The sequence below is a fragment of the Canis lupus genome, chromosome 17 (assembly GCF_048164855.1).
Source record: "Canis lupus baileyi chromosome 17, mCanLup2.hap1, whole genome shotgun sequence".
Classification (NCBI taxonomy): domain Eukaryota; kingdom Metazoa; phylum Chordata; class Mammalia; order Carnivora; family Canidae; genus Canis; species Canis lupus.
The window spans coordinates 39556218-39580193 of record NC_132854.1 but is presented as its reverse complement, the minus strand read 5'-3'; the positions used below and the strand labels follow the sequence as shown (position 1 = coordinate 39580193).

At 35.1% G+C, this 23976-nt stretch overlaps 1 protein-coding gene across 6 annotated transcripts in view; it reads right to left on the bottom strand.

Annotated features, from left to right (window-relative positions):
• Nucleotides 1-23976, bottom strand: part of PCDH9 (protocadherin 9) — an 885615-nt gene that overhangs the window by 534113 nt on the left and 327526 nt on the right. The gene's annotated exons all lie outside the window — the stretch shown is intronic.

The following is a 23976-nucleotide window of genomic DNA, read 5'->3' as shown; positions in this document are numbered from 1 at the left end:
AAAAATTTGATAGTTTTGCATATTCTATTTTTATTTAATATAATGATGTTTTCTGATTTCTTAAAGATATGTATCTTTAGAACACTGTCCTGCAATTCAGATTGCTTTTACCACTTGGTGTTGGGTTCCTCTTCGATATTGAAATAGTTTTAAAATCAAAACATTAAAATAATAATATATACCTTACAGATTTAATTGAGAAGATTAAATAAGACAATGTATATAAAGGCTCCTAATAATGCTTGATATTTAATTAATCTTAGCCAAACTGAAAACTGAAAATAAATAGGCTAAATGGGTGATGGGTATGAAGGACAGTATTTGTTGTGAAGAGCACTGGCTGTTGCATGTAAGTGATGAATCAGTCAATTCCATTCTAGAAACCAATATTACACTATATTAACTAACTAGAATTTAAATAAAAACTGGAAACAAAAAAAAAAAAAAGAAATGCACTGGTTGAAAGGCAAGAAAATCAGATATATGTCCTTTTGACCATTAAAAATAGATATCTGGGGATCCCTGGGTGGCGCAGCGGTTCAGCGCCTGCCTTTGGCCCAGGGCAGGATCCTGGAGACCCGGAATCGAATCCCACGTCGGGCTCCCGGTGCATGGAGCCTGCTTCTCCCTCTGCCTATGTCTCTGCCTCTCTCTCTCTCTGTGTGACTATCATAAATAAATAAAAATTTAAAAAAAATAGATATCTGTTTAAAACAACACTGTAATCTATAAATACATAATAGTACTAGAATTAACAGGAAGCAAGATTCAAAGAAATGTAAATCTCAGTACCATTGGATTAGTTTCTCTCCTGGCAGTTTTTGCTTTGCACCTAAGCTTCTGCAATCTTCACAAAGTGGTTTCAAATTCAAGGAGAATCCCAAATCAGAAGTGGTCAACGATCTAGAGAATGTGAACTTACAAGCCATCAATTTCAGTTAACAGGTTTTCAGGAGTTTTCTCTGAGAAAATCTACCTGCATTTTGCCCATTCCAGGCTTCAGATATTTGTGAAAGCACTTAGATCACTTTCACTCCAGTTTTTCCCTCCAGGCATCATATGGTCAGTTTTATGTTTAAACCGACACCTTAGTCAGGAAACAACATCTTCATTGGATGGCCCCTTTCAAGTGCACAACGTTTGATGTTCATAGAGGAAAAAATATTATTTTTCAACTCCTGAGAAACTTTTTTTTTTTTTTCTGACGGTTGGCTCCTGTGAATTCAAATACACCTTATCTGGAACTGTATGTCTCTAAACTTGGTAGGAATAGGGAACACTTCTCTATTTCAGGGACTCCCACAAGCCCTTTCATCTAAATGGATACTTATGTTCAGCCTGCTGATCACAGACAAACTTTTAATCCAATATTCCGTTTTCCTTCATTTGCATTTTGCACCCAAAAGATTTTTAAATTAGTTCAGAAATAGCTTCACAGATAATGGCAGGTACAAAAATAAGGATTGCATCATAAAGGGGAAAGTGGGGGGGGGTGAAAAAAGGGAGATGAGTAAGGACAATCAAACTCGCAAATAAGCTAAATGAAAAGAAACACTTTTTCATTTTTTTAAAAAGATTTATCTATTCATGAGAGACACACAGAGAAAGGGACAGAGACACAGGCAGAGAGAGAAGTAGGCTCCATGCATGGAGCCCGATGTGGGACTCGATCCCGGGGATCACACCCCGAGCTGAAGGCAGATGCCTAACCGCTGAGCCACCCAGGCGTCCCCTTTTTTCATTTTTGGACCCTGAAAGCCTATCTTCATCTCTGTGGAGTGTGATGTTGGATATCATGGTGGAGAGGCAAAACAAACAACCAGGTTTTAGTGTCTGTGATCCTAAAAGTGGAATGAGGAATAGCTGGCAAGTTATACACTTTACAACTGAAAACAAAACAAAATACAAAAAGGAAATCTATTTGTAAACAAAGATATTTACAAAGGTGGAGAATTAGTGGGGATTTGAGATTAAGACAAAATTTCTGTGGTTTTAAAAGTATAATACACCAGAGAACAGAAGGTGAAGAACAGGGTAGAGCACAAGCAAGAACAGCAGGATGGCTTCAATGTTTTTCTTTTTTCTTTTCTAATGAATGTCCGCTTCCAAATTGGACAGGGCATCATGTGCACAGAAGACAAGTAAACCAAGGAATCTATGTGTGAGTGTGAATAACCTAAGACTATGGCACACTGTCATTCAGTGTAGTGAGGAGGAGGCATCACTATAGAAACAGTAAAGCTGTTGTTTGTGAAAAGCTATGCCTCTCCCATGGAGAAGACAGTCACTTTGGAAAACAGACACTTAGCAGATTTGCTGTGAGCTAATTTTAAAAGAGTAGAGAACAGTGACTTCTCAAGTCAAATGAAAAAATACCTAATGCACAATTAATAATTATGTTTCTCTTACTTTGAATTTTATCATGTGAATAGTGGGAATTTCCACTATCAAAATCACTAGTGGAGGCATTCTCTAGGGTGGTGGAAAAACAAACAAGTACAAATCTTAAGCTAATTTTATACCTGGCTACATTATTGCTTTGGCAGCAGCCACAGACCACCCTTCATTTTAAAACATATTCTTACACTGAAAAGAGAGGCTAAACATCAATATGTCTAAGATTGAGGGAGCCCAACAGAATGAACACAGTTGGTCCCAGTGGTTGGCTACCAATGATCACTTTTTTTTTTCCTCTGAGAGATATACATATACACGTTACCCTACAGATGGCATGATAGCTTTGTAAATAAGCTAATGCACTTGCCAATATCAAATGACAATTTGGGATTAATTATGTGTAAATAACATGAATATGTAAGAAGTCCATTTTTCCACCTCGCTCATTTAAAAAATAACCTCAACTAAAAAGGTATTTTTGACAAAAGATAGCTCTCCTCATTTTGCCCAGACCTAGAAATAGGAAAGGAACATAAAAGGAAATCTCAGAAATGCATTTGTGAGACAACACATCAAGCATCTAATTGAATAAAAAATTATTCAAATTAGATTTACAATAGGTTGCACAATTACCAATACTGTAAAAAAAAAAAAAAAACAGAATAGGAAATAAGACATCCTTTAGAACTTACTGACACATTTAGATAATTTAAGTGGCTTGGCTTGAAGACAAATTTTTTTTTTTTAATGTAGTTTAGTACAAATGAATGCAAACAAATCCTGGAGCCAAAGGACAAATCCAAAAAAATGCTTCAGGATACAAGATGAAAAAGGAGAAGTTATTATTTAAGGAAAAATAGCTACAAAGCACTCAGCTCAATGCATAGTGGCAGTGAATAGAACAAACAAGAGATTGGTTATATTGTGCTATTGAAGTAGTAAAGAATAAATCAAAGTAAGTAGAATAATGACAAAACACTGGTTGGATTCATAGTACTTACTATATGACTACTACTTTGTTAGGAAGCTATGGCGAGGGCATTCCTTTTAATGTCCATGAGACACCAAACACAGCTGCCTAAAAAGCCTCTGGGTACAATCATCCTATGAAGTTCAAACATCAGACATCATCACTTGTGACAGCAACAACTCCAAAATAAAGGAAAATTGATGAGGGATGAGACATGTGCCTTTCAAATGGGATAGTCCACTCTCAGTAATAAAAGCTGGCAATCACGAACAGAAAGATTTTGAAACCTCATTGGACTCAAAGAAAAAAAAAAGTAGAAAAGCAAATAATTATATTATTGGGCAGGGAAACAATATAATTTTTTTTAAATTTTTATTTATTTATGATAGTCACACAGAGAGAGAGAGAGAGAGAGAGAGAGAGAGAGAGAGGCAGAGACACAGGCAGAAGGAGAAGCAGGCTCCATGCACCCGGAGACCGACGTGGGATTTGATCCCAGGTCTCCAGGATCGGGACCTGGGCCAAAGGCAGGCGCCAAACCGCTGCGCCACCCAGGGATCCCGGAAACAATATAAAATTGAATGCAAAAAAATCTAAGTTCATTCAGGTATCTTTCTGTAATTCTATGGTATTTAATATCTCATAGTCCTGGTATGAGTAATCTTAATTGTCTGAAAACTATCTCAAGGTCTCCTTTTTCTGTACAACAAAAAAGATTCCCATCTACAACACAAGAAGAATTAACTAACGGGGTATTTATTTGGCATAATATATATTATATATATATTATACTCTCTATTTATATATATAAATATATATAAAAGCAATAACAGGCAGTGGTATCATATAATATATTTGGTTATTTTTCTTAACTTTTGATAATAATTATATTAATTCAATGCATTGCTTATTGCTTATAAATTCCTGATGATACTGAGTTTCATATGGTGGCAAAAATTGTAGATTCTGGAGCCACAATTCAAATTTCAACACTAACCATGGATGTGTGAACTTGGACAAATTGCTAAACCTTTTTGCAACACAGTAGTCTCCTCTAAAAAATGGGAGATGGTAATTATTTTGAGTTTTAAATAAAATAATTCATGTAAAGTACTTCAGTCATGTTAGACAGGAATCCTCATAAACTAGTAGTTAGAAGGTCATCTATGAATATGTATTTGCAACTAACTGAACCACTAGATGAATATCATAATTTGCAGTTTTGATTTGCGATTAGGAAAACATTTTATATTAGTAAGAATAAGAATATGTAATTCCAGAGTTACATTGTTTGAAAATATTTTACACGGGATCCCTGGGTGGCACAGCGGTTTGGCGCCTGCCTTTGGCCCAGGGCGTGATCCTGGAGACCCGGGGATCGAATCCCACGTCAGACTCCCGGTGCATGGAGCCTGCTTCTCCCTCTGCCTGTGTCTCTGCCTCTCTCTCTCTCTCTGTATGACTCTCATAAATAATAAATTAAAAAAAAAAAAAGAAAATATTTTACAAAAGAAAGTAACGATAGACATCTAAAAATGAATTCTTTTTCAGATGTAAAAAAAAAAAAAATCAGTTTTTAAGCATCATGGTCCTAAAACTCCAGGATTACTTCCAATGCCTTCTACAAATATTCAAATTGTAAATATTCTTGAATTCATAACCACAAAAATAATGCAAAAGTAGAGAAATCATTGCATATGTGAAATATGGAAGAGGAAAGTTCACCAATGTTAGAATTAGGTAAAGCAGGATAGCTTTATAGGTTTATCTAAGGTAACCTTAAACAATGCTTTGAAAATAAATGGGCTGTTCTTAATTCAGTTGTTGTAGTATTTTATGCATAACTTACTAAATCTGTCTGCCATATAATCCACTTTTTTTTAGTACAATCCACTTTTAAAAGCAAATTTGCACTTCTCTAACACATAACTTCCTGCTATATTGCCTATTCATCTTGAATGCCAAATCACCAAATTCAAGATCAAGTAGTTTTCTGTCTCCATGGAACACTGGTTCCTAAGAAATTATCTTGGTGGCAATATAATTATTTCTGAAACTAATATTTATCTCATGTGCCACAAAGTCTGGTTAACATTTTTAGAAACCTGGAAGTAAAATCTTGGTTGTCATAATTCGCGTTATATTTCCTCAGTGTCCTTCCACTCCACAAACAATATTTACTTGTCATGTTAGAACCCTGCCTATTCCTCTTCAATACCAGGCAAATGCAGCAACAAGACTTGATAGTGCAGTTTTGCTCATGCTTTCTCCTACTGCATTAAGCTCATGCTTGCTCCCTACCTTTCCAGATTTTCCTCATTCATCAAGGCCCGGTCCTGTTTTCAATTCTTTTACTGAAGAGGCGCAACCCGCATTCCTCTTTCTGTGTTATTGTATTTACATTTCAATTCCATATTACCTAGAATATAATTGCTCTCAAAAAAATGTCATATACGTAGATAAGGCTTCCCTCAATCAGAACAACACTTGATAAATACTTGTTCAATTTTGTATGCCCTCAAAACATATCCAAAAAGCAGTTACTCAATGGTAATTTGTTCACTGCTTTAAATGTAAGGTAATGGCAACTACTCTTTAACCATGACACTAACTATTGGAAAAGCTGTCCAGGTACAGGACATAACTTAAAAAAATATAAATCCCATGAAACAAAACTGTCTTCAAAAATATATGAGTACATAAGTGCGCTCTGTCCGCACTATCTTAATTAAAGATCAATAATGTTGATCTCATGAAGTTCTTTGTTTCTTCTTTCTTATGATGATGTCACAGTTCACAAATTTACAACTTCACACTAACTAGAGATTGACTTTCAAACTCCGTATCATGACATTCAGTATCCTTTATTATCTAGATAAGATTAAACTCTTTTTCTCATTTTTCTCATCTTTTTTTTTTTTTTTTTTCAAAACATGCTGCACAGATCTAATTGAGCCAGGTCACCCCATTCTCCCCGGAGCTCAAGACAGAACTTTGGTTCCTGCCATTCCCTCTGCCTACAGAATGCCCTTCATATAGATCTGCATCTGCTATAAGACACTGCTGGACTGTCACCTGCTTCAAGAGGATTCACCTATGTCAACAGTGGAAATAATCTTCACTTCTTTGTAAAACTCAAACACACTGTCAGCTACTTAGAGATTTACACTGTTTTACTCATCTTTTTCTCATGCTTACGAAGCCACAGACATACTGCCAGATGTATAATCAGTACTAATGTGTGTGTGTGTGTGTGTATTTGTTTGTTTGAAAGAATTTGTCCCAGTTTCAAGCATCCAGTGAATCTTAAATACCTTCATTTTCCTTCTTCTAACAAAATAGGCACATTTTACTTACTGAGTCAGCCTTTCCCAAGTTGTAGACCATAAAATACTAGTCACATAAGATGCCTCCTGAAATAATGGAAGTGTCTTATGGAAGAGTAATGAAACATATTAACATATTAAAGAGGTAAAAATAAGTCCTCTAGGAAGGAAATCTGGAGGTCTAAATATTTGCTGTTTTCAGACCATGCTTCTTTGTTTTTCCCCATCTTATGAGACATAGTTTGGAAAGTACTGGTCCAGCCTCTGCAGATGACTAGCTCCTCTAGTAACGTAACTACATACGTACACCTTCATCGTCTCCCTTTTCCCATCTGCTGCCCCCTCTACCTGGACGGCTTTTGCTCCTAATTGATCACCTACTGAACCCCTAACCAGCACTCAAGGTGGGTCTTTTTTTTTCTCAGTAGTTTACCAAAAGTTTATTTCCCATAAAGTCCACCACAGGACTGTGGGAGTCTCCAGGACAGCTGCTCCTCCATGTAGGGTGCTTGACATTCCAAACCACTTTTGAGTTTCTGGTCCCTTTTTCTGTATGGGCTTCCATGACCTAGGCAGGAAAAGCACTAGAGTCTTGCACCAACAAATACAGGCTTCAGCCTAGAAGATAGATCTTAAATATCACACTCTACTGGTTCTTTCATGTGGCTTCTATCAGAATCTAATGGTTTCTTCTCTGTATTCTCACAGCACCTGCAATAATACAGTAGGTATCATATCATTGTTATTTATTTTATGCTTGTCCCTCAGTGTACGCTTGTCTCTCATTCTTAATTTACGTGTCCTGCACTCAACAGACAATCTAAAATGTCTGCAATACTGAAAGGATCTCAGGAATTAGGCTGATTTTCTATGGGTGTGTGCTGGGAGAGTGGGTCAGTGGTGGTTATGCTCACTTGAGGGGAAAAAGTAAAAGAATTAGCATAAGAAAAGAATCCCAAAGCTAACCTGGCTTTTGCCTCATTATAATATTTTTATTAGGTAATATTATGTTGATAGTTGACCAGACCATTTATAAAATAAGTGCTCTTATAGACTGATCAAGTTTATACTATTGTAGGTCATCAAATAGAAGGCATGCTTTTGAAGAAAAAGTGAAAATAAAGGGCATATGCCACATCAATGTTATTAATAAAAATGTTTTTTCCTCTCTGTTTCCCCTTCTTTTCCACCTCCCAAAACATTACTACCTGAATGGAAAAAAATTCCTTTACTGGAAGCTTTGTAAATCACAGAGAGAGAGAGAGAGGGAGAGAGAGAGAGAGAGAGAGAAAGACTAAGTATTGTTTCTCTCAAAAACATTTTTAAAAGACATTTATAATCTTGAATTCTATTGCTGTGTATCTCACTAAATCTTTAGTGCCATGATATTATTTCTGGTTTACAAATTCACATCAGCAATATATTTGATCAAACTGTAACTCTCTACCATTCTTGGCCTCTTTGCCAACAGTAAAAATGTATTCCTCTTGATAGTAGGATCAAGGGTAAAAATGTACCCTTCCTGATAGTACACTCTCTATACCATGATGTACCATAAAATTTCCCATCCTCTACCCCTTATTTTGCTACCTCATTCATCTAAACTCCACTGCTCTTATTTTCTTTCCTGATTAGTACTCTAATCTCCTAATAGCTCTTCTACTGTTCTCAAATGCTCTTCTGGAACCCACCTCTTTCAAGAGTCATTCTTTGGTATGTCAGCCTGAATCTTTCTCACTGCCCAACCTTCTTCCAGCTGGTGTGCCCAACACACAGACAGTAACAAGGGTTGCACTATTAATGTGTACGTAGGATCTGTGCACTCTAGAAACCTTGGGTGTAGAACTCAAGAACTGCTTATCCCTGAAGTGCCTAGGAAAATATTGCATATTATAGATAAGCAATATATTAATATTTGTATGTTAAACTGAATATCAAAAGAATGTACTTAGTTACCTAGGCTATTCTGAATTAAATGGACTTATTCACTTTTGAGCCATAATATTATATAACAATAGTGTATGATATCTTGAAGAATTTGCTTTGATTAAGGTCCAAGATGTTTATTTTACTGGATATCTTTTAAAAATATGAAGTTCCTGGACTCAACATTGAATGGAGAGAAAACTGGTAAGAAAGAGAAAGAGGGTTGCAGTGAAAATCAGGATTTTGCTTTTATATTGCCAAACCAGCTAATATTCCAGTTCACCAGTTGATGTTACTGAACTCTAAGATGTTTTTAGTTTTATCAAGGTCTTTTAGTCCCTGTAAGAATACTTAATTTCTCTTTTGTTACTTTGAAGAGTATGGGAATAAAAAAAATGAAACAAATTGGAGGAATTGGAATAACATAATTTTTTATATCCTATAATAGTAAATGGAGATTTCTGCTGGGTTATAAACACCTGGGACCCAGAAAGAGCTGGTATTTCTTTCTCATGAAAGTCTTTTCTTTATCTAAAAACTCATTTCTATTTAAGGATATCTTGCTGGACTTTTTCCATTTCTTCCATATGTTCCATGTCCTTCCCCTATAGGAGGGATCCTCTTGGCATTGTAAAATATACCATTTGCTCTCAGTGAAGTCTCCAGCAGGACAAGTTTTAACCATGGGTGGATTCCCCTACCACGTTTAAATGTTCAGGATGAACTCAGGTACAATTATCAAACCTGGTCTTCTTAATATCTCTGTTCTGTGACCCATTTGCCTTTGTTGGAACATTAAAGAAGGGACTTCTATGATTAGTTCTGTGTTTTTTGAAGAGCAAAGATGTCACTGAGCCCAATCTCTGATCTGTGTTTTTCAGAGCATACCTGAGCAATCTCCAAAAGATTTATCTCTCCTTGAGGGTTTATCAAATAGGAAGGGGAAAGTGGGTGAATGTCCCTTCTTTATCTGCCATCCGACCATCTTTACAAAAACATAAGCAGAACTGATATCAGAAAGGGACCTATGAGCATGTGCTGAGGGCCACATAGGTGATTCCCCAGTGTCCACAGCTGCAGCTTCCACTTGGAGCCTACTGGGACTTGATTCTAAGTGGCTGTGAAAAGCCACTGAGGGGTTTGTGTTAGCCAGAGGCCACGAAAGCTGCCATCCCCAGCTGAGTGATTCTCTGTTCGAACTGGGCATAAGCCCAATTCGAACAGAGAATCTGTTTTCTTCCCTCATTTCAAAGGGCACATTCTGAATACTTCCTCATGTGCAGGGGTGAACTGGGAACAATAATATTCATTTATAAAAGAAATCATAGTGTTAATTATTATAACTGAGTGTTAGTAAATACTGTGATATAGAAGTGTATGGGTATCTGAAGAGCCATGTATTTCCAGTCTCTTCTTAAGAAAATGCGCATTTATCAGAAATTACTTAACATTCTGAAGCTACATTTTTTAACTCAAAAAGTGACACCAAGCTATCTGGATATTCTCCAATTCATGCATCCTGAGATACATATATCCCTGTGATTCAACTGTTATCCTTATTTCAATACAATCTTGAGGTAAATGGATATTTCCCACTTCCATTTTGTTCTATCATGTTGTGCGTATGCCCTCTCTCTCATTCTCTCTAATTCATCCACCAACAAATATAGTAATACACACACACACACACACACACACACCATAATTCTGGACAATTCCTTAAATTGTTCCAGACATTCTTCTAGGTAATGCTTTTTTTATTTTTTTCTAGATTTGTGGTTTTGGCACTCCAACACCAAGTTCACATCCTGGACCATGCCTTCTATTAGTGGATGTCTGGGCAGTCTCCCAATAAAGCTGAGCAGTTTCAGTATCATTAGTGGGATGATGGTATTTCAGTTCCTCTTCCTTTCATTCCTCTTTAGTTTACTATCGGTGCCACTGAGCTTAATGAACCAAACCGCCTGCTCATGCATTAAAAACGGAGATGTGCATTCTGTCATGGGGGAAAAAAAAAAAAAAGCTACGTTCTATTTTCTAGAGCAGATACTTTTTAGCAAAGATAAAGTAGAAAAGGAAGCATGAGAATATTTATATAAAAGGGAGATGTTAATAAAAGCATTTGAAACTTGCAAATAAGGAATGTACTGATTGGTAGCTGTAGAGTACCCTCATAAATAGCAAGCACTCATAATAATATAAAATCATTAAGAGCACTCTTATTACTGGATATCACTATACTTTAGCACTAGTAACAGTAATACTAATATGCTAGTTACTAACAAACCATCAGAAGTGACCATTAAGTAACAGCTGTTATAAAATATTACCTAGATCTTGCATTCATATCATTATTTCACATCAAGTCTGGTATTTGAAGTGTACTAGACACTGGCTTAGAAATCAAAGCTTACCCATATAGCTAAAATTACTAAAATCCCAAATTGTAAAATCTAAATGTCATTTTTCTACATAACAAGAATATCAAAAATTATGTTGTTGCAGACATAAAAGCCATAACACTGCTTTTAGTAAAGGACTGATTGCATACATAACGTGGATAATAACCATACATTACGTTGCAGAGATGGCGATCCAAAATTCTGGCCCCATATTTTGTGGTATTGAAGTCACTCTGACGTATCAAATCACTATGACACGGTCTTACTGAATTCAGCTTTTGCAAACACCTCTGGCTTTCTATTAAACGAATTCATTTTACTCACCTGCATCTGAGTGAGAGGGAGGTGGTAGTTACTCAAAATTGTCATTCTCATCAACTACAGTTCACGCAACTTAGTTATGCTGCACACGCAGGAAATGGACCCTTGAATTTAAGAGAGGTGATTTTTGAAGAAAGGGAAGCCTTAGAAGAGTGGATTTTTGATAGCCGCTCCGGCAAAGGAAATACAAGGCAGGGTTCAGAAAGAGAGGATCGAGAATGGGAAAGATAAACTGAAACTGTCTAGCAATCTTGCTTCATTCTTTTAGTAAACACATTTTTATCTGCATTTCCCCACCAAGAAATGCACTACACAGGTTTTATGAGTTTTCCCAACATGTAGAACCTCTTAAAAGCAGTCAGGGCTCCTCCTTATGGAAGCTGTGATTTTCCTACAATACTTCTCTATAATCGTGCCAAAGAGCTAAAAATAAAAATGACATAAGAAGTTTCGCCACAGTGAGAATCACAAGCTCAATTGTAGAACTGAGTCATCATCTTCGCGTTTCAGGAAGATAGATCCAGGTTAGGAAATTCACTGTGCTGATTGCCTTCCTCCTGCCTGTGCTGGTTGAGATATAAAGTCTACGGTATGGTTATCAATAACTGCTAGGAACTCTGGCCATAATCGAGTAGATAGCTGTAAAGTACTATCATATTGAGAAAGTAAATGTGGTAAGAACCGTAACAGGCTGAGGTTTATTGAGAAAGTCCTGATTACTGTGCAGGCTGAGTACCTCTGATCTGGAGCCAAGGCCGCACAAAGCATTATAGAATTTATCGAGCCTTATTTAAACTAAACATATATCTAGCTCTCTCCCTTTTATTTCTCTTCATCATGCAGCAGAGCATAATTTTTTGGTTTATCACGAAACCTACTGTCTGTTCCATCCTCTAAGTCCTTGGCCACACTTCTCAAGGTCACGAGGGAGCCTCAGAGAGGAAATATTTGTGTTGACTGGTTCTGTGATGCATATGCCTAAGGGTGCTGCTAAATGAGCCTTTTGTATTTTCAATGAATCGACTAAAGGGTGGAGGGAGAGGGACTGGTGAATCCTGTTAACAAGCTGTCCTCTGGAGATCCTGGTCCCTTGTGCCCCCGGCCCTTTGTCACCTATGTGAAAACAAGATCTTTGCCCTCCAATTGCCACTGTGGGGAGAGTAGACACTCTGGTTCTGGAATTAAAATAAAGCATTCAGAAGGATAGGAGTCAACATACAGAAACTCTCTTTTCTTTGCTGCCACTAGACTACTGCATTCTGAGAAAGAGGCACAGGACAAAAAGCGAAGCTCACTCCTGCTGAGATGCTTTTCACCATTAGTGTGTACATCAGTTGTTGTGGAAAGAATAGTATGGTTGCTTCAATTCTATGAAGTTGGAATAGTGAGTGCGGCATAGCATGTGGATATATAAGTGTATTGATTTTAATCAAACATGCTCCTCTGGATAACAACTTCTTGTTTTTCTTAACAATCCAGTAAACAGAAAGATAAGCAAGCAACCGTAATTTATCTATAGCAGCTAGGGTCTCTATTTTGTATTTCTCCACAGAGACCTGCCGTCTGGTGTATATATTACGTTCTATGAATTATCATGTCACTAATGAAAGATGTCAGATGTTCCATATATGGAAGAGAAAGGGACTTATTCCCTGTGGGGTTATAATCTCATTTTTCCCCTTTGTCTATGGCATCATGATTCTACTGCTTTCAATCTACACCAAGGAGGATATTTTTCCCAGCTGTATTCGATTTTGGTCAGGTTTTTTTTTGTTGTTGTTGTTGTTGCTTTTTTTTTTTTTTTTTTTAAACATACCATGGAATAATTTGCAGACAGTGAAAGTCACCCATTTAGGAGTAAAGTTCTGACACACACAATATGGGAACCTAAAATGCTCTTAATGCTCCCTCAGCTTGACTCCATTTGAGACAGGCTTCTTCCTCACTCTAGGTCACTGGGCCTCTCTCTTCTTAGAGCATTTACTTAAAAACAGAAACCAAAACTGGCAACTGTAAATACTGCCTCTGCCCTTTTGAGATATAACTCTTCCCAGCTCTTGTCAGTGTCACATCTCTGGAATGTCTTTCTTGTAGTAGTTATCCCTTTGAAATGCATACATCAAAAAAAAAAAAAAAATCACTTCTGCATCTGCTAGTCTCTGTGAGAGGGGAGAAGCCCAGCTTGGCTAATTGCCAATCAGAAAGTCAGCCCTAATCACATTGACCAACCTCCCTCTTAATGTCCTCCAATCTTTTCCCACTAGCTCACTCCAGCGCTAAAAAACTCTCCTACATTTATTTCAAAGGAGTTGAGTTCATTTCTCTCCTAACTACAGTCCTAAAAAAACTCTCCTTTGCTGATTTAACTCCAGCCACTGAAATTTTTTCATGTCTTACAACTACAGTCAAATTATAGATAGAACATCTTCAACCCTCTAAGAACTTCCTCTGAGCCCCTAAAGCCCCAACTCCTGGCAACCACAGACCTAAGTTCTGTCTCTATAGTTTTACCTTTTCCAAAATGTCACAGAAATTAAATCATACAATATGTAACCTTTTATATGTTTTTTCTCTTTCACTTAGCATGATACTCATCCACCAAGTTATTGCATGTATCCATGGTTTCTTCTTTTCATTGCTGCATAGTGTTACACTTTATAGTGCCATGATTGATCTGTTTTCAATCCTTTTTGATTTTAAATTTGGCTTTCCTTATTATATCCATATTTGTCTTAATAGAGTACGTGTCCTGTTTTCCAGTTATATTCTGAATCAAGATTAGATTCACCCTAAAGGTCCTTCCTTTTCCTTTCCAGGTTGAATAGAGGTTTTTCCATGGTTTTGGCCAGAAAACTTCTCATATAATTACTATGCCAATAAGTGAATAAACAATCCAGCCATTTCTTTAAAAACAATACCAAATCTCGTATAAAATTTTGGTAATATGCATATCTACAAATTGCTTAAAGTTAAGTATCAGTATGAAATTTGTTGATATTTTATACTGTTCATTTGTTCTAAACAGATATCACGTCCTAAATATCCATTTAAGTCAAAATTGAGATAATTCAGCCAGAAAGTATATTTTAAAGCAGGTTAACCTCCTCACAAAAACATGGGAATAACTATGTAGCAAAAGAATAGGAATATTATATAGAAGGCTATAAGATCCAATTTGAAAAAAGTATAAAACTCCTCCCTAAAAGTGTATTTTTAAAGAAAATTCCTGTTCTTAGATGTGGGCTAAACTCATATTTTAAATATACAAAATTTCATTATTTTAGAATTAATTGTCAAATCTATATGTGTTATGGGTTTTGTTGGTTAGTTAGTTAATTAGTTTTGGCTTCCTTTTTCATCTTTAACTGACAGTGAGTAGAATTATTTGGGAGATTCTGACTCCTGGGCATCAAGGAATTTCTATATTCCATAGCTAGAGAACAGATTTCTAAAAAATATTTGAATGTCATGGCAGTCTCCTCACCTTCATTCCAATTTTAAGATGCAAACATGTGGGTGACATATTGAAAAATTAAAGTATATTAGGAAAGTATTAAGTATATAATGACTTTTCCCTATTCCTGACCTGCTTAATTAATGTGGATATCCTGGTGGTTATGGCTCCAGAATCTCTCTCACATATACTATGCTGTAGATACCAAACAATCGAGGTTTCCAATAATTCCAAAATTGAAGAAATAAATGGCATTTAAAGAGAAGGTATTTACTTAATCTATTTTTTTTTAAGATTTCATCTATATTTAGTACTTGTAACAGATACACATAAATTCTAACACTTCTGTTCCCTGGAACTAACTAAAGGAAATAAATTAATCTAGGTAACCATTCCTCAATAATTAGAGTGATTCTATGACACTTTAGAAATCTTAGCATTTTTAAACTCAAAAGTATATAATGTTAAAATAAAAACTAAAATCAAGTTAAAATAGGGATTATGTAGTTTATATTATCTGTATCATTTTTCTACTTAATTGACTAGACAAGTGTGTCTCAAGACTTTTTTTTAAAGATTTTATTTATTTGAGGGAAGCCTGGGTGGCTCAGCTGTTTGGCGCCTGCCTTCGGCCCAGGGAGTGATCCTGGAGTCCAGGGATTGAGTCCCACATCAGGCTCCTTGCATGGAGCCTGCTTCTCCCTCTGCCTGTGTCTCTGCCTCTCTCTCTGTGTCTTTCATGAATAAATAAATAAAGTCTTTAAAAAAATTGTATTTATTTGAGAGAGAGAGAGCAAGAGTGCAAGAGTTGTGGGGGCGGGAGGGGAAGGAAGCAAATTCCCTGCTGAGCAGGGAGCTTGACTGGGAGCTCTATCCCAGGCCACTGGAATCATGACCTGAGCCAAAGGCAGACACTTAGCTTAGCCTAGTGAGCAATCCAGGTGCCCCTCAAGCCCTTTAAATAGGTAAAACATTCTTATATTTATATCTACAGCTTTATATACTATAGAACAGATAAGAAGACTAGCTGTAATTCTACCTCCATTCTTTCCAGAATTTGGTGATACACAAATAACATCTCTTATGCCCTCTGAAATAATTATTATATATGTCTATAGAGTATAATAATTATAATATTTATGTTATATAAATATATAAAACCAACACAAATATCCAAAAACCCATTTCAAATTTGAAGTTTCTTATTATCAGAATTTCTGCAGCTTAAATAATAATTTAGAACATACTTATAAACCCTATAATGTATAAGCACAATTAAAACTGTTTTATAAAATATTAAATATCATCTGTAAACACATTGGTTCTTGGATATTTAAAAATCAGAATGAGTATATTATAATATGAATGCTTTTGTGAAAGGTATTTATTTAATTTGCCAATGTGCACTTCTAACAATGGATCTTTTGACTTTCCATTAGATTTCCGAATCCTTTCAATGGTAGTTAGGAAGAAATCTCATAGTTCATAATCATCACAGAGAAGAAGAAAATTTCATTCATTATCATTTCAATATTTTAATTTTCTAAAAAAATGTTAACACTTTCTCTTTTTTTATCTTTTCCATTTCTATACTCTTCTCACATATATTTGTATTATCGTTACTCCTCCCGATGTGTCTTCAATATCTTGAGATACTTAGCATCCCAAAAATTATTTATGATCAAATACTCTATAGGACTTTAAATACTAGGCTTTCTGGCAGGCCTCCTTATGAGTTTCCACAGATATACGCAGAACCTTCTGAAAACTCCACACATCTATGTTAATTCTATAAACAAATGCCTGACCTGTGTTAATCATGACATGTAACTTCAGTTGATTTATAAAGTACTGTGAGAGGTATATTTTTCTCTCATTCTCATAGTCTGATGTTATTTATTGTCATTTTATGTGTGGTTTCCATGCTGATATAACAGATATTGATTTGTATCTTTTTGTATTCTACCTTTTGGCTGTTTTGTTATATTTTCAGGATCCCTCAGTGAAAGGTACTGTGGTTGTCACTTGTTTGAAAGGCTCTTCTCCTCTCTCTTTGTACACTCCATTCTCTCCACAAACAGCTGCATCACACCTGTCATTCTGAAAGGCAAAGATGTCTTTGGCTGATAAGCCTGTGTCTGTGGCACACAGAGTGGCTTCAAACAACTAATTAGCAGGAGTTGGGCCACAGCAAGGTTTGGTGCTGTCCATCAGGCATGCAACCACCACTGACACCATCAGCAAATCTGTCAAATGTGGCTCTTCCCATGAATAAACCCAAGGCCACTTGTCCTATGGTAAAGAAGAAATTCGCAGAACATACATAACAAAAAGTAAAAGAGGGTGATAGCCATCCTTTAAACAGAGTTAAGTAATTGAAAAAAATCTTAGCTAGTGGAAAATCCAGTATCTTATTTATAGTTGTTGCTGGAATACAGGGAATCAAACTGAAAAGTTCCCCATGAATCTCTAATGGAACAATTCCATTGATCACGTATATTTACTTAGTTTCTAGAAAACACTAATGTGCGCTCTCTTTAATAATAGGGGGCTATGAATTCTCATAAATAAAATCAGATTTGCACATTCACATATAGATGCAACCTTAAATCACATCGATTACATATATTCATATATAGGATGTATTATATATAAAATTCATTTAAAAATCTTAATCTTTGGCAAAACATTAATAAATATTCATATTCGAGTTCACGATTGTTTAGAAGTATTTATTTATTTATTTATTTATTTATTTATTTATTTATGATTTTATTTATTTATTCATGAGAGACACAGAGAGAGAGGCAGAAACATAGGCAGAGAGAGAAGCAGGGTCCATGCAGGCAGCCTGATGTGGATCTTGATCCCGGGACTCCAGGATCACGCCCTTGGCCAAAGACAGGTGCTCAACCACTGAGCCACCCAGGGATCCCTGTTTAGAAGTTTTTAAACCAACAATATTGAACACGAATTGAGAAACATTTTATAAAAAAAAAAAAAGAGAAACATTTTATAGTCATTGTTCTTCATAATTAAGTGTATGTAGATAGCATCTCTTGATAATAGAGCCAGGAAAGAGCTCTGAATTGAGAAGAGAAATAATCAGTGGAACTTTTCTCAAACCTGTGATGACTTCCTCTAACACCCAGCTTCACACATGCAGTCTTCTTGAGAAACATTCTCATTTGCCTACAACCACAGTGATCACATCACTCCTGATTATTCACCTGGTAGATTTCTTCAAGTCTTATATTAACATTATTATATTTTTCCTCTACTAGGTTAAATTGGTTCCTGTTGTGTGTTCCTGAATCTTGAACCTATTTGTAGCACTGCTTGCTCTTTATGGTAACTTATTGACTATAAGAGTATATCCCCTATAAAATCTGAGACACAGAGAAGCATGTGTACCTTCTCAGCATGATGTACTCAGCATATCACATAACAGCATCTCTGATATATATTTGCTAGATGAATATTTGTAGAAGGCAGGCAGGAAGGGATTGTTAATTTAGGATTCATAGATTGGTTTCAGCATAATTATGGAAAAGGCCAACAAAGGGAAAATGGGTAATTTGTTTCCCCTCCAAAGAACAGTCTCAATATCATGTCTATGGACAAGTAACAAAGGAGGGAATATCTAGCACCCAATCTCTGTTTATCTGGGGGATGTTTAGGGGATTTATTTATGGTTCCATTTTAAATCTCTGTTTAGGGGATGTACTTACGGTTCCATTTAAAAAATCAAATCAAACTACCTCAAAAGGCAGAGATTTGTACAGAGTTGGTCAAATAGGCATATTTTTATATTTTACCACATTGTTGATACCTCCTACAATTTTTAAACAAGTTCAATAATGTGAAATAAAATATCCATATGTTTCTAGAAAATATACATAGGCATTAGACATGAATGTACATAGTATCTATATCCTTTTGTACTATAAATTCTTTGAATTCTTAGTAATTTGTTTCAAATTCATATATACTTGGTGGCTAATAAGTGGTCAAAAATGTAAAGACTTAGGGAAAATTCATCCTTATATAAGTCACATATAATAAATACATATCAAGAAGAGTTTTCAACCAGTCATTAAATACTGTCTATAATGGTAGTGAGCGATTGTCCCGGGATTTGTTAGAAACTGTTTGCAAGGACAATCTTACATAAAATGGCATGTAAGATGTTTGACTTTTCCCAGCTGGACATATGAGAACTTAACTCTAACAAGTCTGCTACCCATGATTTGTATTTTTTGTTATTTTGCTGAAGTGCAGATTTGGGTCCTTTATGATAAAGATGGAAGAGGAATAAATTCTTTTTTTTTTAAGATTTTACTTATTATTCATGAGAAACACACAGAGAGAAAGGCACAGACACAGGCAGAGGGAGAAGCAGGCTCCACGGAGGGAGCCCGACGTGGGACTCGATCCGGGGTCTCCAGGATCACGCCCTGGGCTGAAGGGGGCGCTAAACCGCTGAGCCACCGGGGCTGCCCGAGGAATAAATTCTTATCCAGCTGAGTGAGTGAGTGAGTCTGTCATCTAGCATACTTTCTCTACTGATTATAATACATGCAATGTTTCACAGTAAGTGACTGAGGTGTAATAGAGCTTTTATCATTTTTGTTAATTTATTTCATTTTGGAGGATAATTCTATATGTTACTGAGAATTTAAATATTTTGATATATTAGGAATTATTCCCAAAATATATATGGTATTATGTATGTGTGTGTATGTGTGTGTGTGTGTGTCTGTGTGTGTGTGTATTTTAAATATTTTTACCTTTGGGTTTTTGAAAAGGTTTTTCTTATGAAGAAAGAAAATGAAAATAAACAGGCTTGTGAACTAATTTATTATTATTAGTGACAATCTATTAATTTAAATTACCTATGTTACTCCCAAATATTGTAACACATAAAGAACTATTGCCAAATGATTTGCCTATTAATTATTTTAACTTAAAGGCTGATATCAACTGTAATATCTATTCTAAGGGCTGAATATGTTTATTTATTGAAAGTTTTTTTTTTTAATTTATTTATTTATGATAGTCACAGAGAGAGGGAGAGAGAGAGAGAGACAGGCAGAGGGAGAAGCAGGCTCCATGCACCGGGAGCCCGATGTGGGATTCGATCCGGGGTCTCCCGGATCGCGCCCTGGGCCAAAGGCAGGCGCCAAACCGCTGCGCCACCCAGGGATCCCTATTTATTGAAAGTTAAATGTGCTTGGGTCGCACAACTAAATAAAACACCAAGAACAGGAAAATATAAATATGTGGCATAATATTCACATATTAAATTCTATTTATTTAGATCCAGACTGTTAGGTAAGGTTACTATGTGATAGGTGAAAAAGAGAAGAGAGATAAGAAAAAAAAAGAAAAAAAGAAAGAAAAAAAGACCAAGATCAAGTAAGACAAAAGCAAAAGGGTTTTGGCTTTACATGTTTCCCTTTTTATTAGAAAGTCACAGAGAACGTTACCATTTTGCTGTTACTCCATTTGTTATTATTAATTTAAGTAGGAGAGAGAGTTCTAAGTTGTAGTTACAAGCACAGAGAACCCTTGTTCTCCTAACTCTCAGTGTTTTAAGTCAGGGAACTCAAGCTCAAGGTAAACCTGTACCTTCATCTTTAATGGTGAGAAAATTAAAAAGGACAACTATTGCCCTAAATGAGATTATAAGTGTGAAACGCAAGACACATAATAATCTTAATAGTCTAATACATTTTAGTTCTATTCTCTTCCCACATGCTCCTTTAACTCTTCATTTGACACATTTTTATTCTATTAAATATCTCCATCAAATGACACAATTGGAATGTTCACGAAATTCCAATGATAATTTAACTTCTGTGTATCAGTGAATCCAGCAAAACCTGTGTTATAAATTTACATAAAAGGTCAGAAATATTTCCCTTATCAAAATTGTTTTCTTGGTTTTGGTCGGGAGATTTATAGTAGTAGTCCACCCTGGGATATCTTGATCAACCATCTGCACCCATGAATTTCACACTTGCGATAACTGCCACATTTCCAAAGTCTAGCGGCTGAAATTCATACTTATTTTAAAACTCTTCCACCAATCTCCCTAACTCTTAGAGCTAAGATTTCCATCTGACATTGATTTTCGGATTTCATTGCTACAAGGGAAAAGTCTTATCTCAAAAATTCATACACTGAACACTAGACCATTTTGTAAAAATACTTTAGCTCAAGCATCAAAAACAGTGACAGGGAACAGCTACTCATACTGAGATGCAGTCTTGTGTGAATTCCAATAACTATGAGACATTTTCCTACAGATTGCAGAATATAGACACTGAAAGCTCTATCTGCTTGCATCCCATACTATTTCATGGGTAAAGGGAACTGAACATAATAGACGGGAAATGACAATAAAATTTATAGATCAAAGATGCTTAGTAAAGGTAATATGCATTTATGGCATGAAAACAATGTGCACTTATTCATTTCTTTGCTTCTATTTTAACCATTAAGGCACTTTGTGTATCCAATGACAGAAGGCCTGCCAGGATGAAAAAAAAAAAGCTTAAATGTGACAGTTCCTTTAAATTCCATACCTTATTTAAAATCCAATTTAAGAAAAATTTCAAATATGAACTATTTTCTCTAACATTTGGTTGGAAAATTTTTATGCAGTTTGGGAGTAGTCATTAGATCACTCCAAGATCAGAAAACCTAGATCTCATTCTAGTGTTATCACTAGCCAGCTCTGTGGCCTAGGGCAAGCTACTCCATCTTTCTTGTCATCAAGCTATGCTTCAGTAGTATGAATATATAATCTCTATGGTCCCTCACAAATAGCCCGTGAATTTTTTTTTACTTAAATACTATCTTTAAGTAGTTAATATTGTAGTTTCTGAAACTATGGTTGCTGTGGTTATATTCCAGTTCCATTCATTGCTACTTGTGTGAATTCAAGCAAATATGTAATTTCTGTATGTCTCAGTTTCCCTATGTGTAGAACTAGAATAATAATAATGGACCTGTTGTCAGAATTAAATGCTTCTAATATGTAAGCTTTCTTCTATTTTAACATATCTCAAAGCAGAATACATACTAAAGAAATAAAAAATAAGCTTTCCCAGAGTTTAATCAACAGCATTTTTTCTCAATAGTAGATGAAATTATAGCATGTTTTATACTAAGATGTTATACAATAATATCTTAACATTTTAAGTTAGACAAAATTTGGTAATACACATGAAATGCTTGGGATAATGTCTGATTCAAAAAAATTACGCAATAGCTAACATTTCTCTGTAAGTAAGCAATAATTGTTATATCTAGGTTAAGCATGATGGGTAAAGTCTGATAATTTAAAAATGAGTAAAAGCTTGCTAGTCACACAGCCTTCATTCCATTTTGTATCTAAAGTCATAACATAATAACTTGATTCATATTAATCAACATCAGCTAACAAAAAATACGACTTTCTCCTTGACAGTATAGTTTTATTTAATTAATTTTTTTATGATTAAAAGACCTAACATTTTTTTTTCCTTTAGTAAGGTAAATAAAGAGGGAAAATATAAATTGTGAAAAAAAAAGTAATATGTTTACCAGGCTTACCACATTATTTGATATAAAGGAAAAAAACAGCATAGCACAGGAAGCAATTTTGTAGGTTATAATCACCTTTCATCAATTCTCAAGAATGGTTAATACTAGATTAATAACTTTTAAGGAACTGGTTATGGAAACTATCCCCGTTGATATTGGTCTACAGATATTAAGCATTTATACAGAAACCCTATCTCACAGAATGCTTTATAGCACTTCGATCCATTATTGTGTTGTACTGGATGAAATAAGGGTGACTCATGAGAGAAATTTCCAGTTCTATACACTTGAAATTACACAGTAATGATGAAAAATCAAAGGGTTAAATTATAGTTCTTCTCTCAACTGTCAAGTGACTGAGATTTTGCAGAACAAGAGAAAATAAAAGTGGAACATAAGGAAGAATATATGCTATAGGGTTAGAAGGATGTTTGAATACTTAGATCTGCATAAAGAAAAAGAAAAAATGCAAAGGAAGCATTAGGCATAAAACGGTCTAAAATATCACGTTATCCTTTTTCCATCTCAATTAATAATTTGTTAGAAAAGAGTTTGCCTACTCAATCAAATTTCTATTAAAGTAGTTTCTCTGACCTACATTACTACTAGGAGTTTTGAAAATGGTAGATTCCTTTACTTGGCAAAAACAAATGCAAAAACTCTGTACTACTACTGCAAATTAAAATATTTTCAATACCTTTAAGGAAATGGGGGGGGGGGACCTAGCTTCAATGAGAAAATAGAGTACATAATAACACACTCATACTTGCATATATACATATACATATTATATGTCTAGCTACAATCTACATGTTAGGACTGAAACATGTGTACATGAAACACATATCTGTGTATTAATAGTAGAGTTAACTATTGAAACACAATTCCTTAAGAATATTGACCTTAAAAAATTGATCTTCTATTTTACAGTGTGAACACACTTGACATTACTGAACTGTAACTTTAAAATGATTAAATGGTAAATGTTACGTTATGTGTTTTATACCACAATTTTAATAAATTAAAAGAAAGATAACAGATTCTTATATTCAGTCATGTTAGAATAATTGGTGCTGGAATAGCCCTCCCAATATAAAAAAAGAAGAAAAAAGAATAAAATATGGATCTTCTACATTTTATAATGGATAGACTCATTTAAAAAAAAAAGGAAAGTAATTTTTATTTTAAAACCAAATATACAAGGAAATAAAGGATCAAGCTGAGAAAAGACAGAAAAAAGGGACAAGATTAATGGAAGTTCCAGTTAACCTGTTCATATTAAGCAACATTGTCTTTTTTATCTTCCTTAAGTATAAGGGATGAAACAAATCAGTCTTTCAACAAATAGATGTTTGTATCTTTCAGCTCAATTACTAAAAATGACTCAATTAAGAATCTTTAACTCCAAAAGAACGTTACTCATTATTTTCTCCAAAGCTAGGTAATAATCAACACCTTGCATTCAATGACAGGAACATCATATTAAGTTAGATTATTACCAAAGAGGAAAAATATTATTTGCTTTTTGTTCTAAAATTATTTCAGTTGTTTAAAGAAGTACTAGTATAAAATATAAACATAAAGGAG